At 44.8% G+C, this 25,491-nt stretch overlaps 1 long non-coding RNA gene across 9 annotated transcripts in view; it reads left to right on the top strand.

The window, feature by feature from the left end:
- The first annotated feature begins 400 nt into the window (after positions 1 to 400).
- LOC118259484 (uncharacterized) overlaps positions 401 to 25,491 on the top strand; it is a 48,297-nt gene continuing 23,206 nt past the window's right edge. For 2 of the 9 annotated variants that reach the window (XR_007709260.1, XR_007709257.1), the window contains exons 1-2: positions 401 to 1,019; positions 1,501 to 1,648. This is a non-coding gene — a long non-coding RNA (uncharacterized LOC118259484). Of the gene's footprint in view, positions 1,020 to 1,500; positions 1,649 to 2,688; positions 3,087 to 15,628; positions 16,248 to 16,728; positions 16,877 to 17,917; positions 18,320 to 25,491 lie in introns of those variants that run through there. The other 7 variants (XR_007709258.1, XR_007709256.1, XR_007709253.1 and 4 more) reach the window with 6 other exon arrangements.

The raw sequence follows: 25,491 nt of genomic DNA, 5'->3' as shown, positions 1-25,491 counted from the left end.
GGTAACCCTGTCACAACTGTGAGGGGCCCGCTTACCGTACCTTCTCCTGCTTCTTACACTGTCACTAGCAGGTCCGTCCTGGCTCCCAGCACGGGGATGCAGCGGTGACCTCGGATTTGCTCCACCTGCTCCCCAGATCGCTGGCGGCCGCCCTATCGGTCAGCAAATGCCCCCGGCCGCTCTGCCGGTCAGCCTGTACGCTACCCTCCTCCCGGACGGGGACTCCGCCGTGCGCCAGACGTCTCTGCGCGGTTCACCAGCGGCCCCGCCCAAGCGCGGGCGTCCCCTACGGCTTCCCGGCCCCCTTTGTTAAACATCCCGCTTGTCCGCGGCTTCGGGAGCTCGTTGGCTGCTCCCGCGGGGAGCGGCGGGGAGCGGAGGCTCCTCCGAGGAAAATAAATAAATAAACAGTTATAAAGCAGGTACGTTTATTCGGCGCTGCGCACGCACGCCGGCCGCAAGGGGGAGAGCTCCACCTAACTTGCGCACCAACGGTTGCTGCCAGTGTGCTTCTGTTAGTGGGACAAATCCATCTTCATTTCACTTCCGCCGTAAGTCTCTTGCATAGTCATCAGGTCTCCGAAGAATCAGTCAGGTAGGGTCCCGTCTCTCTTCGTATGGGTACTCGAGTCCTTGGGTGGTCGTCCGGCGCACTCTGGTGGTCGTCTGTCGAAGGGCAGAAGTCTTCCTCGCTGCTAATCTTCTGGCCTTTCCCGTCTTTGACAGACGTCATCGGTCAAGCCAGTTCTAGCTCGTTCCATTATCTATGCATACAGTCTTTTACTCCCTTATCTTTGGGTCGTTAACCTACAATTGTGCTAGCTCAGACCTAGGAATCACCAGCCTTTATCTTGTTCCCTGTCTCACTACGGAGCTCACTCTAACATCCCTGGTGGAAGGAGAGCGCTTTCTTACCTGACAGGACTACTGTGCATGGCTGTCCTGTGTCTCCATTGATCAGACTCACAGGAAAGTAAACCAAATGAGGATGAAACAGCTTTACCTCTGGACGCATCATAGTATGTATTGAAATGGGACCTGTAAGAACAAAGTGCATTCTCAAGTGAGTCCTTTCCCATTAATTTCCTTAGTCACTGGGAAACTCTTACAGAAAATTCAGGCAAACAATTTCCCTGCATGGAAACCTCCTTTCGTCTGTAAAACGAAGCATTTATCCCGGGATATTCGGTTTTTCCACATGGTATAAGCCTTCCTGCTCTCACTGCCCTCGGTTTTTCTTTTCTTCCTAAAGTTCATTTCTCTGGCAAAGCAATGCAATCCTTGAATTAAGACACCTGTGAAAAACTTAAGAAACTTCCCGGTCAATAACTTTCTTCAGACAGTGTCAATGATATCACAACAACCCAGACTTCTGTAACTTTTTCTTTAAAATATCTACCACAGATTCTGTATCATTTCCATGCAGACCAATCCTCAGCTTGATCATCTAAATTGAATTTGTTGCATATTAAACAGATTTTTTTATTATTTTTGTTACAGCAGATGAAAAAACGCTCACTCTAAATCTTGCTGGCTTTCCATCACATCAGATCGACCGAGACACTCTGATTCCTTGTCTTTATTTGTTTTCTGCGGAATTCTCCTGTCTCTTTTGGTTCAAGTTCAACTGGTAAAAAGCTTTTCACTGGTTAGTACACTTAGCTGGTATACATTTTTTGTTGCTTAAGATAACTGTTTTCATATTTTTCAATAGAACGTTGCCGTGATCTATTTTGTAAAGTCTAGAAAACAGACCCCACTCCAAAAAAAAAAAAAAAAAAAGAAAAAGAAAGATGCTTAGTCTTTTAAAATAAAATACTTATTCATTTGGCTGGATGGAGGAAGTTATATTCTATCCACGTAGACTGTACTCAGTAAAAGTTTATGTAAAATTCTGCTGACAAATGGCAGAATCCAGCTTGACTGCTCTAGGAGAAACCCAGTTTATTTGGCTGCAGCTCTTAGAACGCTAAAGGCTGCATCTCTATTAGATGCTGGGATGGAGCAATAATGTAGTTTTGCAATAAAACTCCAGTAATCACATTTACTCCATCCAGTTGTAGTTTCAGAGAGGATTAGTGGTACTTGAATGAATGTTCTCTCTAAAGAAACAGAAATTAAAGATCTGTTTCAGGTGCGAGATCAATGTATTGCAACCCCTAAAGGGGATATATAAAAACCCAAACTAATCACGGATAGGTTTGAATGAAATTTTGCAGGCATTTTTGTCCAATGGCTCCAATTGAATCTAGTCCAAAGCTCCTCTATGCTGGAACCACGTGATGAATATGTAAGGCCTTTAGCCTTAGCTGCTTTGATCTACTGATCTTCTCCAATTGGACTATATTACTTGTTACTATACCTCCGAGGGAACAGAACACAGTTTGGATAAATTCACAATCTAGAAAGAGCTCCGGCAGAAGCATAGGTCTTCCTTGCTACCATCCTCATAGAAGGTGCAGCAGCCACAGGGCCACTTCAGTCATTCACTCACAGAGCACCAATAACAAATACTCATTGTTGTAATATTCATTTGTTGCAAAACTACATTATTGCTCCATCCCCACATCTAAAAAAGATGCAGCCTTTGATGAATAGACCTTCTTTAGTGTTCTAATAAAAGTCATTGCTTATTAAGTTTAACTGCTTTTAAAAAGAATACTAATCTGAGGTCTGTACAATTTGCAGCACAGTGGTTGACCCAGGTATCCTCAAGGGTCTGTCTGGAACGGTACTAGCTGGTAAGAGTTTTGTTTCAGATGTATTTCAGCTATGCCCATTGCCTAGCACAGAAGCAGGAGAAAGTGCCTGTTTACTGTTCTAGATGTCCAACACTCAATTTTAATTCTTCTTGAAGCTAGGGGTCCCAGCAATCCAAACCAGATGCCCAGCCTCCCAATCTAATGCATGAGCAGAGGGGCTCTCTGAAACACCAGCACAGACTAGGTAAGAAATACCTTGAAAGCAGCCCTGTGGAGAAGGACATGGGGGTACTGGTTGATGAGAAGCTCAACGTGAGCCAGCAATACGCGCTTGCAACCCAAAAATCCACCTGTATCCTGGGCTGCATCAAAAGCAGGGCAATGTGAAAAAAAAAAGAAAAAAAAAAGGAAAAAAAAAAAAAGGGAAAAGGATAAGGCCTTAACACTGTGCAAGCCCTTCTCAGCAATAACTAAAACATTGGAGTGAAGCCAGGATTGCTCTGATAGCATTCTTCATGATCCAGCACAACTGACTGCTCTCGCAAGATCAGGTTCATTTCTTCTGAACCAGTCCGTATTTTGGAAGCTCCCGTTTCCTTAAAAATCTCCGAATTCTAACAAAATACATCATTCATGCTTCTGTCAAGTACACACGGATTTCTTCTGTTTTATCATGCACAGCGAGCTTAGGGAGACTGAATCTATACCTCAGTAATGGTCTTTAGAGCCACAAGGGAAGATGGAGCTCAGAGACGCTCAGCTGAGGAAACAGTTTTATCACACGTGCAGGAATCAGTTTTGTTGTTTCAGAGTTAGCTTACTGTCTTTGTGAAGACCTCATTTCTTCAGCTTCTCCTACGTCACACAAATTACTGAGTGGGAAGGCAATTAGTACTTAATGCTGTAATACATTAACCATTCCAAATCCAACAATTGTGATTTTCTCGGACATTGAGAAATAACGTAAAGAAAAGCAATGTAGTATGAACAGTAGTTTGCATTGCTATGGTTATTATTACCATTACCATTATTATTGTTACCGTATGTAAAAAAATAAAATAAAAAAGATGATCTACGTATACTGTTAAGATTTTTTTATTTTTCAACTTGCTAAAATGTACTTCAGGTGTAATGCAGTGTTGATTTTCTGTTATTCTATTTGAATGACGGTTTTTCCACCCTCAAAAATGAAAACTGCTATCGTGGAACATGTGGTCAAGAAGTGTGAGCGAGAAGGCCAAGAGCATCCTGGCTTGTATCAGAAATAGAGTGGCCATCAGGACTAGGGAAGTGGTTGTCCCTCTGTGCTCGGCTCTAGTGAGGGCCGCACCTCGAGTACTGTGTTCATCGAAGACATCGAGGTGCTGGAGCGTGTCCAGAGAAGGGCTCTGAAGCTTGTTAAGGGTTTAGAGAACAAGTCTTGTGAGGAGCGGCTGAGGGAGCTGGGGTTGTTTAGCCTGGAGAAAAGGAGGTTCAGGGGAGACTTTATTGTGCTCTACAGTAACCTTAAAGGAGGCTCCAGAGAGGTGGGGATCGTTCCCTTCTCCCAAGCCCCAAGTGATAAGACAAGAGCAAAAAACCTTAAGTTGCACCAGGGGAGGTTTAGCTTGGTTATTAGGAACAATTTCTTCACCGAAAGGGTTGCTCTGGTGGGTTTACGTGGCAAGGTTTTGGTAGCAGGGGGCCATAGGGGTGGCTTCTGTGAGAAGAATCTAGAAGCTGCCCCACGTTAGATAAGGGCCCCGCTGCTGACCAGAGCCGAGCCAATAAGCTATGTTGTTTGCACCTCTGTGAGAGCATATTTAAGAAAGGGAAAAAACAACAACAACAAAAAAAAAAAAACAAAGAAGACTGCTTCACAGCAGCTGGGAGAGAGAGAGGAGTGAGAAACAGCCTTGCAGGCGCCAAGGTCAGTGAAGAAGAAGCGGGGAGAGGTGCTCCGGGCGCCAGAGCAGAAGTCCCCTGCAGCTTGGGGTGAGGACCATGGTGAAGCAGGCTGTCCCTCTGCAGCCCATGGGTCCCACATGGAGCAGATCTCCACACTGCAACCCGTGGACGAGCCCCCGGTGGAGCAGGGGGATGTGGCCTGGAGGAGGCTGCGGCCTGTGGAGGACCCCCGCAGCAGCAGAGCCCGGGCCGGAGCTGCAGCCCGTGGAGAGGAGCCCACGCAGGAGCAGGGGGATCTGGGGGGAGCTGCCGCCCAGCCGGGGGGGACCCGTGCTGGAGCAGTTTGCTCCTGGGGGATGGATGGACCCTGTGGTACGGAGCCATGTGGGAGCAGTTCTTGAAGAGCTGCTGCCTGTGGGCAGCCCCCTCAGGATCAGTTCGGGAAGGATGGCATCCCGTGGGAGGGACAAAGGACTGGAAAATTTTTCAGAAGAAACAAGGTGTTTAACAAGGAAGTATATAGTTTCCTTTTAAGGCTTCCTGGGTAACTGTGCTTATTTCATATTCCCAACTCGGAGGAAGAGAATTGTTGATTTCACCTTCTTTTTTCTTACAGGGAAATAAAAGGTCAACAGCTCTGAAAGTAAGAGGAATGTGTCAGAATCAAGCTCTTTTTGTCTGTAATCCTTTCTTAAGGAAAAGATTTATCACACGCCTTCCACAGATGTATGGTAGTAGAGAATAATTTTTGAACTAATCTAATTCAAGTCAGTTGGGGGATAGTGGTACTTCTCTAATTGTTTCTGAGACATACGCATTAGCAACAGAGAGTGTTCGGTTGTCACTGCAAGGGGCCTGCGGTAATGACTTCCGAAACAGAACTGAATTATGTCACAGTGGCGCTTTGGCACAGCTGCCTCCTTCGTGGCCACACAGCCCGTCCCAGCGCACGTCGCCCTCCCGCTCCTCCAGGGAGCCCCCCCGCCGCCTCAGCAGCCCCGCGGCGGATGCCCCATGGCGGAGCCGCGGCAGCCGACCCGCCCCCGAGGAGCACGAGCCCGGAGCCCTCTGCCCGCGCCGCATCGGCGGGGGAGCGGCGCCGCCAACGGCCGCCAACCGCCGCTCAACGGCCGCCACCGCCGCGGGGGCTTCTGGGGTGAGTGTGAAGTTGTGGCAAGAGGGATTTCCCATTCCTAAGGGGACCTGGTGGACACCAGCTTTCCTAGTAAATTGCTGATGTTGCTGAGGAGGCAGCAGTATCAAAGCCCTTGTTGATGAAGATGCAGCAAGTCTGGGGAGGCTCTGGCATTTCTCTGCAATGCTGCTCCCTGATTGTGACCCGACTCAGATTCTGAATGAAGCAAAGCAAGCTAGAGGAAAGCTGTATGTCCAGGTAATTTTTTTTTTATTTTTTCCTTCTTCACTTGTAAGAAAATCTAAATCTTTAAACCACTGGCTTGAAAACACAGTTTTATGGAAATGATTATGGGTGTGCTCCTTAACCTTGTTTGGAACCTGTTTAACCTCGCTACAGTTATAGGAGACCTGTGCTCAAATTTATGCTTACCATGATAAAGCGGTATTCCTCTGGTATTCTTTCCTTTGGTGATCGCAGGTGAGGTTGAAAAGAGTTTTCAGTATGATTCTTCTTTTCCTTTGCAGTATCCAAAACTCCATATTATAGCTGATCTTCATCTCTGATCTTAAAAGCTTCACGGGCCAAAAGAGAATTGAGATGAGGAAGGAAATAGAGAATGCTGATGAATATTTCCAATTACCACCTGTAAGTTTTGTGAAAGGATCAGGTGCATTTCTGTAGTGGTAGAAAGTTTAGCTGGAAACACTTCATAAGTCCGTCAAATACAATTCATTTTTCTCAGTTAGAGCAATCACGTTGTTTAGACTACTGATAAGGTATTTGTCTGTAGGCAGCTGCCAACCTGTTAGCTAATCAAATTAAGCCCTGAAAAAAACAAACAACAGAACAAACAAACAAAATCCGTAAACATGCAGTTTATTGAGTCCAAGCGTCTCATTTCAAATCTCATGGGTTTAAACAAGTTTTGGGTGACTCCAGGGCTGGGTTCCCAGGGAGACTTTCTTTAATTCCTGGCAGATCAGCCATAAGGACAATACAAGGCCCTGGTTAAAGACAATCTTTAGGCTGCTTCTAGATCAACAGTTTATTTGGTTATTCCACGACCTCATCTCCACTTGCTTAGAAGTTGTGAAAATTGGAAGTACACTTAGTGTTTTTCATTCACGCTGTGTAAAATTATAAGAATTTTCACTGGCTATAAAAACAGAAATGACGAACAGACCCTCCTCTGGATCTTCAGAATGCTCCTAAGATCACCCAGACTGGCTAAGTAGAGATGCTCTAGTATAGATTGAATATAGATACAGTATAGATGGTGGTAGAGATGCTCTAGCATAGACGTGACACGCTTTGACAGCATCTTTTCTCTGACAGCAGCTTATGTCTTGGCTCTTCACATCAAGCCAGAGCAGTTTCTTTGCCTCCGGAACCTGCAGACTGACCTCTCGTGTGTATCTGTGGTGGACTGAGGGTAATGTTTGTAACACACACTGATGCTGTATTCACTGTAACTTTCAGAAAAACAGAGCAAGAAGCTAACCTGCACAGCAGTTTCTTAGGTTTCTGCATGTATATATATATATATATACATATAATATATATATACATATATAAATATATATATGCATATATATATTCAATTATTTATTTACTTATTTAAAGATATCTTTTGTTCTCTAAGATGAATCCTCTGACTGTTACTAACGTATGGGACATACCTTGACACTATAATGGTGTATAAATACTTTTCATCTCATCCTTGCTATTGTTACTGTATTTAAAAAATATTTGTGAATATAATTACCTGCTTTTATTCTTTTTTTTAAAAAAAAATATATATACGTATTCTATTATAAAATCCTATAGAAAGGAGTGAACTCAAAAGGAAAGAGAAACCAATTTTAATTTCTAAATTAGATATCTAATCCTGATAGATTCACTCCCTTCCAAATATAGCTCAACAAATGAAACAGTAAAAAATCACATAATATTTCTTTTATAACAAGATTTCATTGCACAATAGTTCTTTGCCTTACCCTGCAATAACCCCATAGGCATTGCAATTGCTTACTTGTTCTTCTCCTTAACTTGTTTTTAGTGTTTACTTTTCTAACCTATCCTTAATGTTCCAACATTGGATTTATTTACCTCCTTAGATATAAAGAGAATAATGGCATTTGCTTCATAGGACAGTACTTTGATGCTTTCCAGGGCTAATGGCCAAAGTTCTCAAAGCACTTTTCATCAGTGATTTATATATTTCTCAATCTTTCCATCTTCGTTTAGAACTCTTAACTTAATTTAGGTATTAGGTGAAAAAGAGCCCCAAAACCAGCTGAAGCCATATCAGACATAGTAAGGACATGCGTCTGGTAGGAAGTAATTGAGAGTGATCCCATGGTGTACTTTAGGCAGATTTACTCTGGTCCTCTGGACTAAGCATCCCCAAGGGCTATTTCAAAGCTCTCTGAATGATCTGTCATTCTCTCTTACACTGTAGTCTCCATTAGGAAAGGGTAAATATTCATTGCCCATGTGGAAAGGAACTACTCATTTAGTTGTTTCTAACCAAAATCTCTTTATTGTGTTCTATTTACAGAAACCACTTGGCTAGCCAAACTAAGTCATTGAAAATGGAAGCAGTGGAACTACTTCAAAACCGTGCTTCTGCTTCTAAGCAGAACTGTAATGTAGGTGGGGACATAGCAAGAGGACATGTCCAAGGCAGGGTGCAATTGAAAACCACCTGTCCAAGCCACAGAAAGAAGTCAGCGATTCTCAGTTTGAGACTGTTGCTTGACTAGTAACACAGCAGCTGGAACGCTTATGATTACTGCTGATGGATTCCCATGAATCAGCCAATGATACAAGCTACGAGAACAACTGAAGCAATTTGAAGTTACGCTTCTCCCTGTTCTGCATTGAAATTTGTGAAAGAAAGGAGAAGAGAGGAGAAGAAGACAGGAGAGAAGGAGAAGAGAGGAGAGAAGAGGAGAAGACAGGGAGGGAAGGGGAGGGAAGGAGAGTGAATGAAGAGAAGGGGAGGGAAGGGGAGGGAAGGGAAGGGAAGGGAAGGGAAGGGAAGGGAAGGGAAGGGAAGGGAAGGGAAGGGAAGGGAAGGGAAGGGAAGGGAAGGGAAGGGAAGGGAAGGGAAGGGAAGGGAAGGGAAGGGAAGGGAAGGGAAGGGAAGGGAAGGGAAGGGAAGGGAAGGGAAGGGAAGGGAAGGGAAGGGGAGTATAGGGGAGTATAGGGGAGTATAGGGGAGTATAGGGGAGGGGAGGGGTGGGTAGGGTACTGAAGGGACATGTAGGGTAGTGTAGGGTAAGGGAGCGTAGGGGAGTATAGGGGAGGGGAGGGGAGTGTAGGGGAGGGGTGTGTAGGGGAGTGTAGGGGAGGAGAGTGTAGGGGAGAGAAGTGTAGGGGAGTGTAGGGGAGTGAACTGTAGGGGAGGTGAGTGTAGGGGAGTGTAGGGGAGAGGAGTGTAGGGGAGAGGAGTGTAGGGGAGCGTAGGGGAGTGTAGCGGAGGGGACTGTAGAGCAGTGTAGGGGAGTGTAGGGGAGGTTAGTGTAGGGGAGAGGAGTGTAGGGGAGCGTAGGGGAGTGTAGCGGAGGGGACTGTAGAGCAGTGTAGGGGATTGTAGGGGAGAGGAGTGTAGGGGAGGAGAGTGTAGGGGAGGGGAGCAGAGGGGAGTGCAGGGGAGTACAGGGGAGTGAGTGTACGGGAGTGTAGGGGAGGAGAGTGGAGGGGAGGGGAGTGCAGCGGAGCGTAGGGAAGGGGAGCGTAGGGGAGGGGAGCGTAGGGCAGGGGAGTGGAGGGAGGGAATGGGAGGGGAGGGGAGTGCTACCATAAATGAAATGGTCAAATAAATGACATTTTGGATCTGGAGCCAACTAGTTTTGTTGCCATTCATTCCACAACCTGATTTATCACTGCAGTCTTTGTATTGCACAGTGCCATTGATGGTTTGGCATGCACAGAGGTGGCCGAGTATTTTCAGAAATAACCTTCCTTAATAACTGAATCAAGACTTTTGCTGTAATGCAAAAGATCAGGTGATTGATTAACATATGGATGGCAGCTGAGCAGGGGAAACAGCTTCAAAACTTCCAAATGTTTTCTTTATACAGAACTACAACTCCTTCTCTGCTCTGCGGTTATGAAAGTTTCTGTCACCTACTTAGTAAGCAGAAGCAGTAAAGTGGGATTTAGAAGACCCAGCTAGAGCATAAGTGCCAGTTAGAGGAAGCAATCATTTATAGTTAGTCCAGTGTTTGAAGAGAGTTTATGCGGCTTTCCAAGGAGCATATACTAGTGCAAAGCAACCGATTTATCTGACTCTCCAATGAAAGAAAAGGAAGTGCAAAGCAGCAAATGCTTGAGAGAGGGAAAGAGAGATGCAGCTCAACTGTCTGGGGGGAAGAAGGCAGTCAGCTCTTAACAGATTATTTGCCATCTAATTTGTTTCTCAAAACCGTAACATTTATTTAAGACAGTAGCATTTTACTACATGTGGTGCTAATGGAGGTTAAATAAAAGACACAAGGGCAGCAAAATCCCTCACTTGCTTCTCACACAAGGACAAAACTGTTACCTGAGAGAAACGCAGATCAATTTCTCAAATCTCACAGCACTTTCTGACACCATTGGCTACGGGTTACCTCTTAAGTATTTGAAGATTTCAGTAGGGCTGACCGATTGAGATGGGGATAGGTTTAAATCACGCTTGTCAATGTGCTATTAATTTGGAACCACAGTCATTTTTTTCCCTAGGCCTGTTAATACGCTAGGCAGTCCCAGGAAGCGTAAAACTTTGAGCCGTGCTCTCCAGCATTTGCATTCTGCACTTTCTGTAGGTTCTGTATTCTGTCATCAGAATTCTAACAATCTCCTCAACGGCATACAGACACAAAACCCACAGACCCAGATAAAACAGCCTCCCATCTGGTTGTAGGATTGTCAGACGTGCATTCTTTTATATTAACCGGTTCTCAGCATTTTAGGATAGATGACTACCCAACACTGAACTGTCTCAAGTTTCCACACTGAGACAGCTTTGTAGAAATAAGAGAAAAAATTCATTACAATTGGCCTAGCATGGAATTTATTTTTAAAAAGGTTGGTAGAATATACTTGTAGGCTTCAAAACTAGCACATCATCATTTGAACGCTCCTTCATCTACATGATATTCTCCAGAAATACCAAACTTTTAGTCCTGGTCGTTATAGCTAATCAGTCATATTAGCTAATCAAAGTAGCTGATCAGTCACTTGAAGTCTGTTCTGAGCTCTACAGTGTTGGTCAGCTACTGACTTGTGGAAGTCAGACTCTATCTATAACTTCGGAATGGTTATAAAGCAGGTATGTTTATTCGGCGCTGCGCACGCACGCTGGCCGCGAGGGGGAGAGCTCCACCTAACTGGCACACCAACGGTTGCTGCCAGTGTGCTTCTGTTAGTGGGACAAATCCATCTTCATTTCACTTCCCCCATAAGTCTCTTGCATAGTCATCAGGTCTCCGAAGAATCAGTCAGGTAGGGTCCCGTCTCTATTCGTATGGGTACTCGAGTCCTTGGGTGGTCGTTAACCAAGAGGTCGTTTTGTTGCATAATTCTCAAAAACCCCATGAGGTGTCATCTTGAACTACCTTATGTAGGTAGATCTCAATATACGTATATAGGTCTTTTCAAATACATATATACATATATACAGAGAGAGATCATTCTCAATTCGTCCTGCCTCATTTACATACACACAGCAACTAATATTTATTCAAGTGCATACTTCCCCCTGGGAGGCAAATCAAAGGTCTAGTGCCTAAAACGTTCTTATTGATTTGTTCTAGTTGCTTGCCCAAACCTATAATATGTTGTTGCAAATATTGGTTTCCTGCTTGCGTTAGAGCTTCTCCTTTGTACGGCATTCGGTAAGGCCTGCCATCCGATATCTCAAAAGGGGCTTAGTTTTACCAATACATATAGGTTTCGTGACAGATTTTACACATCTGTTGTTTTATCAAATGGTTCATGGTTTTTCACTTGGCCACTTGCCTGTGGCCTATACGGAGTGTGTTGTTGCCAATCGATCCCCAGCACTCTGCTGACTTGTTGGGTCAGTTCTGCAGTCAAGTGTGGTCCCCGGTCAGATGACATTACTGAGGGTACACCAAAGCTCGGTATAATTGCATTCAACAATACTTTGGACACTTCTCTGGCTTTGTTAGTTCTACACGGGAATGCTCCTGGCCATCTGGAAAAAGTGTCTGGTAGTACCAATAGGCACCTAAACCCCGCTTTTCCTGGGAGTTCGAAAAAATCGATTTGCCACTGTTTCCCAGGAACACTTCCCTTCCCTATTGTTCCTGTCTGGGATTTGACTCCTGTCTGTGGTTTACTTTTAATAGTTCAGCTCCCCAGCATGCTTTCTTATGTCCTCCAATTACCATTCAATATCATACGGTATCACAATTCTCTCATCAGTTATTCGTGTTAAACCTGTAGGTAACACTTTCCGTTTACACCTTCAATTAATTGCTTATCGATCTTAGAATATTCTGCTTCATTTTCTAAGACTTTTGTTGATGCCTGGCTTTCTGTTCCTGCTACTAGTGCCAAAATTTGACTCTCACATGCCTGTTCTGCTGCCCCTTTGGCTTCTGCATCAGCCAATCTATTTCCTCTTTCAATATCAGCATCCCCTGTTTGACGTCCTTTACAGTGCAAAATGGCAACTTTAGCTCTTCTGCATGTTTAACTGAGGATGATAAGAGCCCTCTCTCCTTCCAAATTGCCCCACGTGCATGCACCACACCAAAGGCATATTTCAAATCTGTCCAAATGTTAATTCTTTTCCCTTTTGCCAGCTCAGGAGCTCTTACCAAGGCGATGATTTCAGCCTTTTGGGCTGATGGCTGTTACCGCATATCCTGGGAGGTGAAGTCCTTGGCGGACAAAGGTGCTGCCATCTATATACCAATCCTTTGCATCTTCTAGGGCTGGTCGGCTGGAGTATACCGTGTCCATGGTCTCGATGCAATAAACTCTGTTACTCAGGAAAGAGGCTGGGTTCACAGTATTAACGCCCCAAAAAATTTAGTAAACGACTAGTCCATTCTGCACATTCCTTTTCTTCTTGAGGAGCTATCAACATGCCATTTACATATTGCAAGTGTCCCCTTTCCCTGAAGGGGTTTTCCAAGCCTCAAGATTACAGGCTAGTTGGTTTCTCAACATGGTGGGGCTATTCTTGAACCCCTGTGGTAACACAGTGCAAGTAAGCTGAGTTTTTCGTCCTCTAGTAGGATTTTCTCATCCAAAGGCAAAGAGTTTCTGGCTTTCAGGTGCCACGGGCAGGCACAAAAAGGCATCCTTTAAATCTAGTACCGTGGACCAAACTTGACTCTTTTCTAATTTTGTCAAAAGGTTGTAGGGGTTGGCTACTACAGGGTATAAATCTTTTGTTATCCTTTTGTTGGCCCTTAAATCCTGAACTATACGATAGGTTCCATCTGCCTTTCTAACCGGGCCTATATGGAGTATTATATTCTGACTCACATTCTACTAATAGTCCATATTTAAGAAAGTTATTGATTATTCCTTCCATTCCCCTTCTGTCTTTCACCTTTAGTGGGTATCGCTTTTAGCATACCTTGGGAGCATTTTCCTTTAAATCAGGTTTTTTTTTACACGCACGACATTCTTTGCTCCCCAAGGTATTCCTGTAGCCCAAACTCCCACACACACTTGGTTCGTAATTACACCCATTCAGGGAGTCCTATCTGGAGCTTTCTCTGGACTCGCCAGGGATAGATAGACTTCAGAGCTTAAGATGTTACTTTGATTTCCATTTGCCCTTGTTCAAAAGAAAGTTTTGCATCCAATTTTTCCAGCAAGCCCCTTCCTAAGAAAGGCCTTAGCAAATTGGGTAAGTATAAAAATTGATGGAGTCCCATCATTTTTCCCCAATTTCAATTTCGAGCATTGCAAAAAAACGCCTTTGCCTTTTGGCCAGTTGCTCCTACTACATTTACAGACCTAGCGCTTGTCCACAATCAAGTTTTGGATTAACACGGAGAAAGCAGCTCCCATATCCAACCTAAAATCCATGCCTCTCTCTTCATTCCCTAGCTTTCTTTCAACCACTGGATCTGCTAGGCTACATGCCCCAGGTCCCCAGCATTCCTGCTCCAACTGTTGCAAGTTTATCCTGCAACCTAAGACAATTTCTTTCTGATATCAGGGGCCGACTGTCCTAGAAAGAGGCTAGCCAATTGCCTCGGTTTGTCTTCCGAAGCCAGGTCCAAATTGTTTTTTTTTTTTTTCTTCATTGCATTTCAAAGCTGGTCCAAAAATTCCATAGGGGTTTCTTTTGGACCTTGGTGGAACAGATTCTCCATTCCCAATTTACCCAGATTTGGGGATTTACCAGAGGCCCCACAGGGCTCACACCCGCCATTTTGGTATCCTCTTTCCCTGCTCATTCAACTGCAAACAGCTCTGTCAAATACTACATGCCACACCTTTAGCACCTTCAATAACCCTTCCAAGGCTTCTTTTTATCTTTCTCCAGCCTGTACTTTCACCAAAGGCTCAGTCAGGGGCCAACTCAATTCCATACCTTCTTCCCTCCAGGATGCTGAAACAACGTATCAGTATACAACATTTCATCCCATTCTCCTTCTCTCCTCAAAAACAGCACTCATTGCAAGATAGCGTTATAGGCAATTGATCCATAAAGTGGCCATTTAGCTCCATCCTCAAGCTTGTATAGTGGCCACCCTTGACTGCAATACTTGAGGAGAGTCCTCTTGCTTTCTGCGCCCCCACTTCCGACAATATCCTTCCAATGTGCCAGTATGCACCCAAGGGGGCTTTTCTTTAAAACGTCTTTGTTCTGGCTATTGCCCATCTCCTTCATTTCCTAGCCCCCTTCATTTATCATTTCTATTCCTTATTAGTTACTGTCCCTCGTTTCAATTTCCACGCAAACCTTTTATTGCAGGTTTTGACCGTCTTCTCCCAATCTTCTTCCCAAACCCCCCAGTTCTTTGGGATTAAACTTTTCTTTCCACGTACAAACTTCACTATTTCACATTCTTGATGGGCCCTGTCGCAATCCTAAATCTGAGGAACTTTGGGGAAACACTTGGGACACTCAGCCTTCCCTCTGCTACACAAACAATACCACCTTTTCTCACAAGATTTACATTTCAACAAGACCCAAGCTGAGCGCCAATTTTTCTCATGTCCTCCGTCAGTAAGCCCCCACACAAAACAAGGCATCACTCCTACCTGTCCGTCAACAGGAGGCTTTAAAAAGGTATTGGGGATAGGTTGCTCCCAATCTAAGGCCACTTCCTGTCCGCTGGCCGTTAAAAAAGAACATAACCGCAAGTCACGACTCCCACCCACTTCACAACAACACCGTGTCTCTAACACACGCACCCTTACACAACTACTTTCAACACAAAATACCCGGACATTTACAAATAAGCCGTACAATTATTACCACTCCTGCCCTCCAGCAGCTGCAGATATGACCCAGGTAACCCTGTCACAACTGTGAGGGGCCCGCTTACCGTACCTTCTCCTGCTTCTTACACTGTCACTAGCAGGTCCGTCCTGGCTCCCAGCACGGGGATGCAGCGGTGACCTCGGATTTGCTCCACCTGCTCCCCAGATCGCTGGCGGCCGCCCTATCGGTCAGCAAATGCCCCCGGCCGCTCTGCCGGTCAGCCTGTACGCTACCCTCCTCCCGGACGGGGACTCCGCCGTGCGCCAGACGTCTCTGCGCGGTTCACCAGCGGCCCCGCCCAAGCGCGGGCGTCCCCTACGGCTTCCCGGCCCCCTTTGTTAAACATCCCGCTTGTCCGCGGCTTCGGGAGCTCGTTGGCTGCTCCCGCGGGGAGCGGCGGGGAGCGGAGGCTCCTCCGAGGAAAATAAATAAATAAACAGTTATAAAGCAGGTACGTTTATTCGGCGCTGCGCACGCACGCCGGCCGCAAGGGGGAGAGCTCCACCTAACTTGCGCACCAACGGTTGCTGCCAGTGTGCTTCTGTTAGTGGGACAAATCCATCTTCATTTCACTTCCGCCGTAAGTCTCTTGCATAGTCATCAGGTCTCCGAAGAATCAGTCAGGTAGGGTCCCGTCTCTCTTCGTATGGGTACTCGAGTCCTTGGGTGGTCGTCCGGCGCACTCTGGTGGTCGTCTGTCGAAGGGCAGAAGTCTTCCTCGCTGCTAATCTTCTGGCCTTTCCCGTCTTTGACAGACGTCATCGGTCAAGCCAGTTCTAGCTCGTTCCATTATCTATGCATACAGTCTTTTACTCCCTTATCTTTGGGTCGTTAACCTACAATTGTGCTAGCTCAGACCTAGGAATCACCAGCCTTTATCTTGTTCCCTGTCTCACTACGGAGCTCACTCTAACATCCCTGGTGGAAGGAGAGCGCTTTCTTACCTGACAGGACTACTGTGCATGGCTGTCCTGTGTCTCCATTGATCAGACTCACAGGAAAGTAAACCAAATGAGGATGAAACAGCTTTACCTCTGGACGCATCATAGTATGTATTGAAATGGGACCTGTAAGAACAAAGTGCATTCTCAAGTGAGTCCTTTCCCATTAATTTCCTTAGTCACTGGGAAACTCTTACAGAAAATTCAGGCAAACAATTTCCCTGCATGGAAACCTCCTTTCGTCTGTAAAACGAAGCATTTATCCCGGGATATTCGGTTTTTCCACATGGTATAAGCCTTCCTGCTCTCACTGCCCTCGGTTTTTCTTTTCTTCCTAAAGTTCATTTCTCTGGCAAAGCAATGCAATCCTTGAATTAAGACACCTGTGAAAAACTTAAGAAACTTCCCGGTCAATAACTTTCTTCAGACAGTGTCAATGATATCACAACAACCCAGACTTCTGTAACTTTTTCTTTAAAATATCTACCACAGATTCTGTATCATTTCCATGCAGACCAATCCTCAGCTTGATCATCTAAATTGAATTTGTTGCATATTAAACAGATTTTTTTATTATTTTTGTTACAGCAGATGAAAAAACGCTCACTCTAAATCTTGCTGGCTTTCCATCACATCAGATCGACCGAGACACTCTGATTCCTTGTCTTTATTTGTTTTCTGCGGAATTCTCCTGTCTCTTTTGGTTCAAGTTCAACTGGTAAAAAGCTTTTCACTGGTTAGTACACTTAGCTGGTATACATTTTTTGTTGCTTAAGATAACTGTTTTCATATTTTTCAATAGAACGTTGCCGTGATCTATTTTGTAAAGTCTAGAAAACAGACCCCACTCCAAAAAAAAAAAAAAAAAAAAGAAAAAGAAAGATGCTTAGTCTTTTAAAATAAAATACTTATTCATTTGGCTGGATGGAGGAAGTTATATTCTATCCACGTAGACTGTACTCAGTAAAAGTTTATGTAAAATTCTGCTGACAAATGGCAGAATCCAGCTTGACTGCTCTAGGAGAAACCCAGTTTATTTGGCTGCAGCTCTTAGAACGCTAAAGGCTGCATCTCTATTAGATGCTGGGATGGAGCAATAATGTAGTTTTGCAATAAAACTCCAGTAATCACATTTACTCCATCCAGTTGTAGTTTCAGAGAGGATTAGTGGTACTTGAATGAATGTTCTCTCTAAAGAAACAGAAATTAAAGATCTGTTTCAGGTGCGAGATCAATGTATTGCAACCCCTAAAGGGGATATATAAAAACCCAAACTAATCACGGATAGGTTTGAATGAAATTTTGCAGGCATTTTTGTCCAATGGCTCCAATTGAATCTAGTCCAAAGCTCCTCTATGCTGGAACCACGTGATGAATATGTAAGGCCTTTAGCCTTAGCTGCTTTGATCTACTGATCTTCTCCAATTGGACTATATTACTTGTTACTATACCTCCGAGGGAACAGAACACAGTTTGGATAAATTCACAATCTAGAAAGAGCTCCGGCAGAAGCATAGGTCTTCCTTGCTACCATCCTCATAGAAGGTGCAGCAGCCACAGGGCCACTTCAGTCATTCACTCACAGAGCACCAATAACAAATACTCATTGTTGTAATATTCATTTGTTGCAAAACTACATTATTGCTCCATCCCCACATCTAAAAAAGATGCAGCCTTTGATGAATAGACCTTCTTTAGTGTTCTAATAAAAGTCATTGCTTATTAAGTTTAACTGCTTTTAAAAAGAATACTAATCTGAGGTCTGTACAATTTGCAGCACAGTGGTTGACCCAGGTATCCTCAAGGGTCTGTCTGGAACGGTACTAGCTGGTAAGAGTTTTGTTTCAGATGTATTTCAGCTATGCCCATTGCCTAGCACAGAAGCAGGAGAAAGTGCCTGTTTACTGTTCTAGATGTCCAACACTCAATTTTAATTCTTCTTGAAGCTAGGGGTCCCAGCAATCCAAACCAGATGCCCAGCCTCCCAATCTAATGCATGAGCAGAGGGGCTCTCTGAAACACCAGCACAGACTAGGTAAGAAATACCTTGAAAGCAGCCCTGTGGAGAAGGACATGGGGGTACTGGTTGATGAGAAGCTCAACGTGAGCCAGCAATACGCGCTTGCAACCCAAAAATCCACCTGTATCCTGGGCTGCATCAAAAGCAGGGCAATGTGAAAAAAAAAGAAAAAAAAAAGGAAAAAAAAAAAAAGGGAAAAGGATAAGGCCTTAACACTGTGCAAGCCCTTCTCAGCAATAACTAAAACATTGGAGTGAAGCCAGGATTGCTCTGATAGCATTCTTCATGATCCAGCACAACTGACTGCTCTCGCAAGATCAGGTTCATTTCTTCTGAACCAGTCCGTATTTTGGAAGGCTCCCGTTTCCTTAAAAATCTCCAAATTCTAACAAAATACATCATTCATGCTTCTGTCAAGTACACACGGATTTCTTCTGTTTTATCATGCACAGCGAGCTTAGGGAGACTGAATCTATACCTCAGTAATGGTCTTTAGAGCCACAAGGGAAGATGGAGCTCAGAGACGCTCAGCTGAGGAAACAGTTTTATCACACGTGCAGGAATCAGTTTTGTTGTTTCAGAGTTAGCTTACTGTCTTTGTGAAGACCTCATTTCTTCAGCTTCTCCTACGTCACACAAATTACTGAGTGGGAAGGCAATTAGTACTTAATGCTGTAATACATTAACCATTCCAAATCCAACAATTGTGATTTTCTCGGACATTGAGAAATAACGTAAAGAAAAGCAATGTAGTATGAACAGTAGTTTGCATTGCTATGGTTATTATTACCATTACCATTATTATTGTTACCGTATGTAAAAAAATAAAATAAAAAAGATGATCTACGTATACTGTTAAGATTTTTTTATTTTTCAACTTGCTAAAATGTACTTCAGGTGTAACGCAGTGTTGATTTTCTGTTATTCTATTTGAATGACGGTTTTTCCACCCTCAAAAATGAAAACTGCTATCGTGGAACATGTGGTCAAGAAGTGTGAGCGAGAAGGCCAAGAGCATCCTGGCTTGTATCAGAAATAGAGTGGCCATCAGGACTAGGGAAGTGGTTGTCCCTCTGTGCTCGGCTCTGGTGAGGGCCGCACCCCGAGTACTGTGTTCATCGAAGACATCGAGGTGCTGGAGCGTGTCCAGAGAAGGGCTCTGAAGCTTGTTAAGGGTTTAGAGAACAAGTCTTGTGAGGAGCGGCTGAGGGAGCTGGGGTTGTTTAGCCTGGAGAAAAGGAGGTTCAGGGGAGACTTTATTGTGCTCTACAGTAACCTTAAAGGAGGCTCCAGAGAGGTGGGGATCGTTCCCTTCTCCCAAGCCCCAAGTGATAAGACAAGAGCAAAAAACCTTAAGTTGCACCAGGGGAGGTTTAGCTTGGTTATTAGGAACAATTTCTTCACCGAAAGGGTTGCTCTGGTGGGTTTACGTGGCAAGGTTTTGGTAGCAGGGGGCCATAGGGGTGGCTTCTGTGAGAAGAATCTAGAAGCTGCCCCACGTTAGATAAGGGCCCCGCTGCTGACCAGAGCCGAGCCAATAAGCTATGTTGTTTGCACCTCTGTGAGAGCATATTTAAGAAAGGGAAAAAAAAAAACAACAACAAAAAAAAAAAAACAAAGAAGACTGCTTCACAGCAGCTGGGAGAGAGAGAGGAGTGAGAAACAGCCTTGCAGGCGCCAAGGTCAGTGAAGAAGAAGCGGGGAGAGGTGCTCCGGGCGCCAGAGCAGAAGTCCCCTGCAGCTTGGGGTGAGGACCATGGTGAAGCAGGCTGTCCCTCTGCAGCCCATGGGTCCCACATGGAGCAGATCTCCACACTGCAACCCGTGGACGAGCCCCCGGTGGAGCAGGGGGATGTGGCCTGGAGGAGGCTGCGGCCTGTGGAGGACCCCCGCAGCAGCAGAGCCCGGGCCGGAGCTGCAGCCCGTGGAGAGGAGCCCACGCAGGAGCAGGGGGTCTGGGGGGAGCTGCCGCCCAGCCGGGGGGGACCCGTGCTGGAGCAGTTTGCTCCTGGGGGATGGATGGACCCTGTGGTACGGAGCCATGTGGGAGCAGTTCTTGAAGAGCTGCTGCCTGTGGGCAGCCCCCTCAGGATCAGTTCGGGAAGGATGGCATCCCGTGGGAGGGACAAAGGACTGGAAAATTTTTCAGAAGAAACAAGGTGTTTAACAAGGAAGTATATAGTTTCCTTTTAAGGCTTCCTGGGTAACTGTGCTTATTTCATATTCCCAACTCGGAGGAAGAGAATTGTTGATTTCACCTTCTTTTTTCTTACAGGGAAATAAAAGGTCAACAGCTCTGAAAGTAAGAGGAATGTGTCAGAATCAAGCTCTTTTTGTCTGTAATCCTTTCTTAAGGAAAAGATTTATCACACGCCTTCCACAGATGTATGGTAGTAGAGAATAATTTTTGAACTAATCTAATTCAAGTCAGTTGGGGGATAGTGGTACTTCTCTAATTGTTTCTGAGACATACGCATTAGCAACAGAGAGTGTTCGGTTGTCACTGCAAGGGGCCTGCGGTAATGACTTCGGAAACAGAACTGAATTATGTCACAGTGGCGCTTTGGCACAGCTGCCTCCTTCGTGGCCACACAGCCCGTCCCAGCGCACGTCGCCCTCCCGCTCCTCCAGGGAGCCCCCCCGCCGCCTCAGCAGCCCCGCGGCGGATGCCCCATGGCGGAGCCGCGGCAGCCGACCCGCCCCCGAGGAGCACGAGCCCGCAGCCCTCTGCCCGCGCCGCATCGGCGGGGGAGCGGCGCCGCCAACGGCCGCCAACCGCCGCTCAACGGCCGCCACCGCCGCGGGGGCTTCTGGGGTGAGTGTGAAGTTGTGGCAAGAGGGATTTCCCATTCCTAAGGGGACCTGGTGGACACCAGCTTTCCTAGTAAATTGCTGATGTTGCTGAGGAGGCAGCAGTATCAAAGCCCTTGTTGATGAAGATGCAGCAAGTCTGGGGAGGCTCTGGCATTTCTCTGCAATGCTGCTCCCTGATTGTGACCCGACTCAGATTCTGAATGAAGCAAAGCAAGCTAGAGGAAAGCTGTATGTCCAGGTAATTTTTTTTTTATTTTTTCCTTCTTCACTTGTAAGAAAATCTAAATCTTTAAACCACTGGCTTGAAAACACAGTTTTATGGAAATGATTATGGGTGTGCTCCTTAACCTTGTTTGGAACCTGTTTAACCTCGCTACAGTTATAGGAGACCTGTGCTCAAATTTATGCTTACCATGATAAAGCGGTATTCCTCTGGTATTCTTTCCTTTGGTGATCGCAGGTGAGGTTGAAAAGAGTTTTCAGTATGATTCTTCTTTTCCTTTGCAGTATCCAAAACTCCATATTATAGCTGATCTTCATCTCTGATCTTAAAAGCTTCACGGGCCAAAAGAGAATTGAGATGAGGAAGGAAATAGAGAATGCTGATGAATATTTCCAATTACCACCTGTAAGTTTTGTGAAAGGATCAGGTGCATTTCTGTAGTGGTAGAAAGTTTAGCTGGAAACACTTCATAAGTCCGTCAAATACAATTCATTTTTCTCAGTTAGAGCAATCACGTTGTTTAGACTACTGATAAGGTATTTGTCTGTAGGCAGCTGCCAACCTGTTAGCTAATCAAATTAAGCCCTGAAAAAAACAAACAACAGAACAAACAAACAAAATCCGTAAACATGCAGTTTATTGAGTCCAAGCGTCTCATTTCAAATCTCATGGGTTTGAACAAGTTTTGGGTGACTCCAGGGCTGGGTTCCCAGGGAGACTTTCTTTAATTCCTGGCAGATCAGCCATAAGGACAATACAAGGCCCTGGTTAAAGACAATCTTTAGGCTGCTTCTAGATCAACAGTTTATTTGGTTATTCCACGACCTCATCTCCACTTGCTTAGAAGTTGTGAAAATTGGAAGTACACTTAGTGTTTTTCATTCACGCTGTGTAAAATTATAAGAATTTTCACTGGCTATAAAAACAGAAATGACGAACAGACCCTCCTCTGGATCTTCAGAATGCTCCTAAGATCACCCAGACTGGCTAAGTAGAGATGCTCTAGTATAGATTGAATATAGATACAGTATAGATGGTGGTAGAGATGCTCTAGCATAGACGTGACACGCTTTGACAGCATCTTTTCTCTGACAGCAGCTTATGTCTTGGCTCTTCACATCAAGCCAGAGCAGTTTCTTTGCCTCCGGAACCTGCAGACTGACCTCTCGTGTGTATCTGTGGTGGACTGAGGGTAATGTTTGTAACACACACTGATGCTGTATTCACTGTAACTTTCAGAAAAACAGAGCAAGAAGCTAACCTGCACAGCAGTTTCTTAGGTTTCTGCATGTATATATATATATATACATATAATATATATATACATATATAAATATATATATATGCATATATATATTCAATTATTTATTTACTTATTTAAAGATATCTTTTGTTCTCTAAGATGAATCCTCTGACTGTTACTAACGTATGGGACATACCTTGACACTATAATGGTGTATAAATACTTTTCATCTCATCCTTGCTATTGTTACTGTATTTAAAAAATATTTGTGAATATAATTACCTGCTTTTATTCTTTTTTTTAAAAAGAAATATATATACGTATTCTATTATAAAATCCTATAGAAAGGAGTGAACTCAAAAGGAAAGAGAAACCAATTTTAATTTCTAAATTAGATATCTAATCCTGATAGATTCACTCCCTTCCAAATATAGCTCAACAAATGAAACAGTAAAAAATCACATAATATTTCTTTTATAACAAGATTTCATTGCACAATAGTTCTTTGCCTTACCCTGCAATAACCCCATAGGCATTGCAATTGCTTACTTGTTCTTCTCCTTAACTTGTTTTTAGTGTTTACTTTTCTAACCTATCCTTAATGTTCCAACATTGGATTTATTTACCTCCTTAGATATCAAGAGAATAAGGCATTTGCTTCATAGGACAGTACTTTGATGCTTTCCAGGGCTAATGGCCAAAGTTCTCAAAGCACTTTTCATCAGTGATTTATATATTTCTCAATCTTTCCATCTTCGTTTAGAACTCTTAACTTAATTTAGGTATTAGGTGAAAAAGAGCCCCAAAACCAGCTGAAGCCATATCAGACATAGTAAGGACATGCGTCTGGTAGGAAGTAATTGAGAGTGATCCCATGGTGTACTTTAGGCAGATTTACTCTGGTCCTCTGGACTAAGCATCCCCAAGGGCTATTTCAAAGCTCTCTGAATGATCTGTCATTCTCTCTTACACTGTAGTCTCCATTAGGAAAGGGTAAATATTCATTGCCCATGTGGAAAGGAACTACTCATTTAGTTGTTTCTAACCAAAATCTCTTTATTGTGTTCTATTTACAGAAACCACTTGGCTAGCCAAACTAAGTCATTGAAAATGGAAGCAGTGGAACTACTTCAAAACCGTGCTTCTGCTTCTAAGCAGAACTGTAATGTAGGTGGGGACATAGCAAGAGGACATGTCCAAGGCAGGGTGCAATTGAAAACCACCTGTCCAAGCCACAGAAAGAAGTCAGCGATTCTCAGTTTGAGACTGTTGCTTGACTAGTAACACAGCAGCTGGAACGCTTATGATTACTGCTGATGGATTCCCATGAATCAGCCAATGATACAAGCTACGAGAACAACTGAAGCAATTTGAAGTTACGCTTCTCCCTGTTCTGCATTCAAATTTGTGAAAGAAAGGAGAAGAGAGGAGAAGAAGACAGGAGAGAAGGAGAAGAGAGGAGAGAAGAGGAGAAGACGGGAGGGAAGGGGAGGGAAGGAGAGTGAATGAAGAGAAGGGGAGGGAAGGGGAGGGAAGGGGAGGGAAGGGAAGGGAAGGGAAGGGAAGGGAAGGGAAGGGAAGGGAAGGGAAGGGAAGGGAAGGGAAGGGAAGGGAAGGGAAGGGAAGGGAAGGGAAGGGAAGGGAAGGGAAGGGAAGGAAGGGAAGGGAAGGGGAGTATAGGGGAGTATAGGGGAGGGGAGGGGTGGGTAGGGTACTGAAGGGACATGTAGGGTAGTGTAGGGTAAGGGAGCGTAGGGGAGTATAGGGGAGGGGAGGGGAGTGTAGGGGAGGGGTGTGTAGGGGAGTGTAGGGGAGGAGAGTGTAGGGGAGAGAAGTGTAGGGGAGTGTAGGGGAGTGAACTGTAGGGGAGGTGAGTGTAGGGGAGTGTAGGGGAGGTTAGTGTAGGGGAGAGGAGTGTAGGGGAGCGTAGGGGAGTGTAGCGGAGGGGACTGTAGAGCAGTGTAGGGGATTGTAGGGGAGAGGAGTGTAGGGGAGGAGAGTGTAGGGGAGGGGAGCAGAGGGGAGTGCAGGGGAGTACAGGGGAGTGAGTGTACGGGAGTGTAGGGGAGGAGAGTGGAGGGGAGGGGAGTGCAGCGGAGCGTAGGGAAGGGGAGCGTAGGGGAGGGGAGCGTAGGGCAGGGGAGTGGAGGGGAGGGGAGGGGAGGGAGGGAATGGGAGGGGAGGGGAGTGCTACCATAAATGAAATGGTCAAATAAATGACATTTTGGATCTGGAGCCAACTAGTTTTGTTGCCATTCATTCCACAACCTGATTTATCACTGCAGTCTTTGTATTGCACAGTGCCATTGATGGTTTGGCATGCACAGAGGTGGCCGAGTATTTTCAGAAATAACCTTCCTTAATAACTGAATCAAGACTTTTGCTGTAATGCAAAAGATCAGGTGATTGATTAACATATGGATGGCAGCTGAGCAGGGGAAACAGCTTCAAAACTTCCAAATGTTTTCTTTATACAGAACTACAACTCCTTCTCTGCTCTGCGGTTATGAAAGTTTCTGTCACCTACTTAGTAAGCAGAAGCAGTAAAGTGGGATTTAGAAGACCCAGCTAGAGCATAAGTGCCAGTTAGAGGAAGCAATCATTTATAGTTAGTCCAGTGTTTGAAGAGAGTTTATGCGGCTTTCCAAGGAGCATATACTAGTGCAAAGCAACCGATTTATCTGACTCTCCAATGAAAGAAAAGGAAGTGCAAAGCAGCAAATGCTTGAGAGAGGGAAAGAGAGATGCAGCTCAACTGTCTGGGGGGAAGAAGGCAGTCAGCTCTTAACAGATTATTTGCCATCTAATTTGTTTCTCAAAACCGTAACATTTATTTAAGACAGTAGCATTTTACTACATGTGGTGCTAATGGAGGTTAAATAAAAGACACAAGGGCAGCAAAATCCCTCACTTGCTTCTCACACAAGGACAAAACTGTTACCTGAGAGAAACGCAGATCAATTTCTCAAATCTCACAGCACTTTCTGACACCATTGGCTACGGGTTACCTCTTAAGTATTTGAAGATTTCAGTAGGGCTGACCGATTGAGA

The sequence above is a fragment of the Cygnus atratus genome, chromosome Z (assembly GCF_013377495.2).
Source record: "Cygnus atratus isolate AKBS03 ecotype Queensland, Australia chromosome Z, CAtr_DNAZoo_HiC_assembly, whole genome shotgun sequence".
Taxonomy (NCBI): domain Eukaryota; kingdom Metazoa; phylum Chordata; class Aves; order Anseriformes; family Anatidae; genus Cygnus; species Cygnus atratus.
This window is presented reverse-complemented; position numbering and strand designations above follow the sequence as displayed.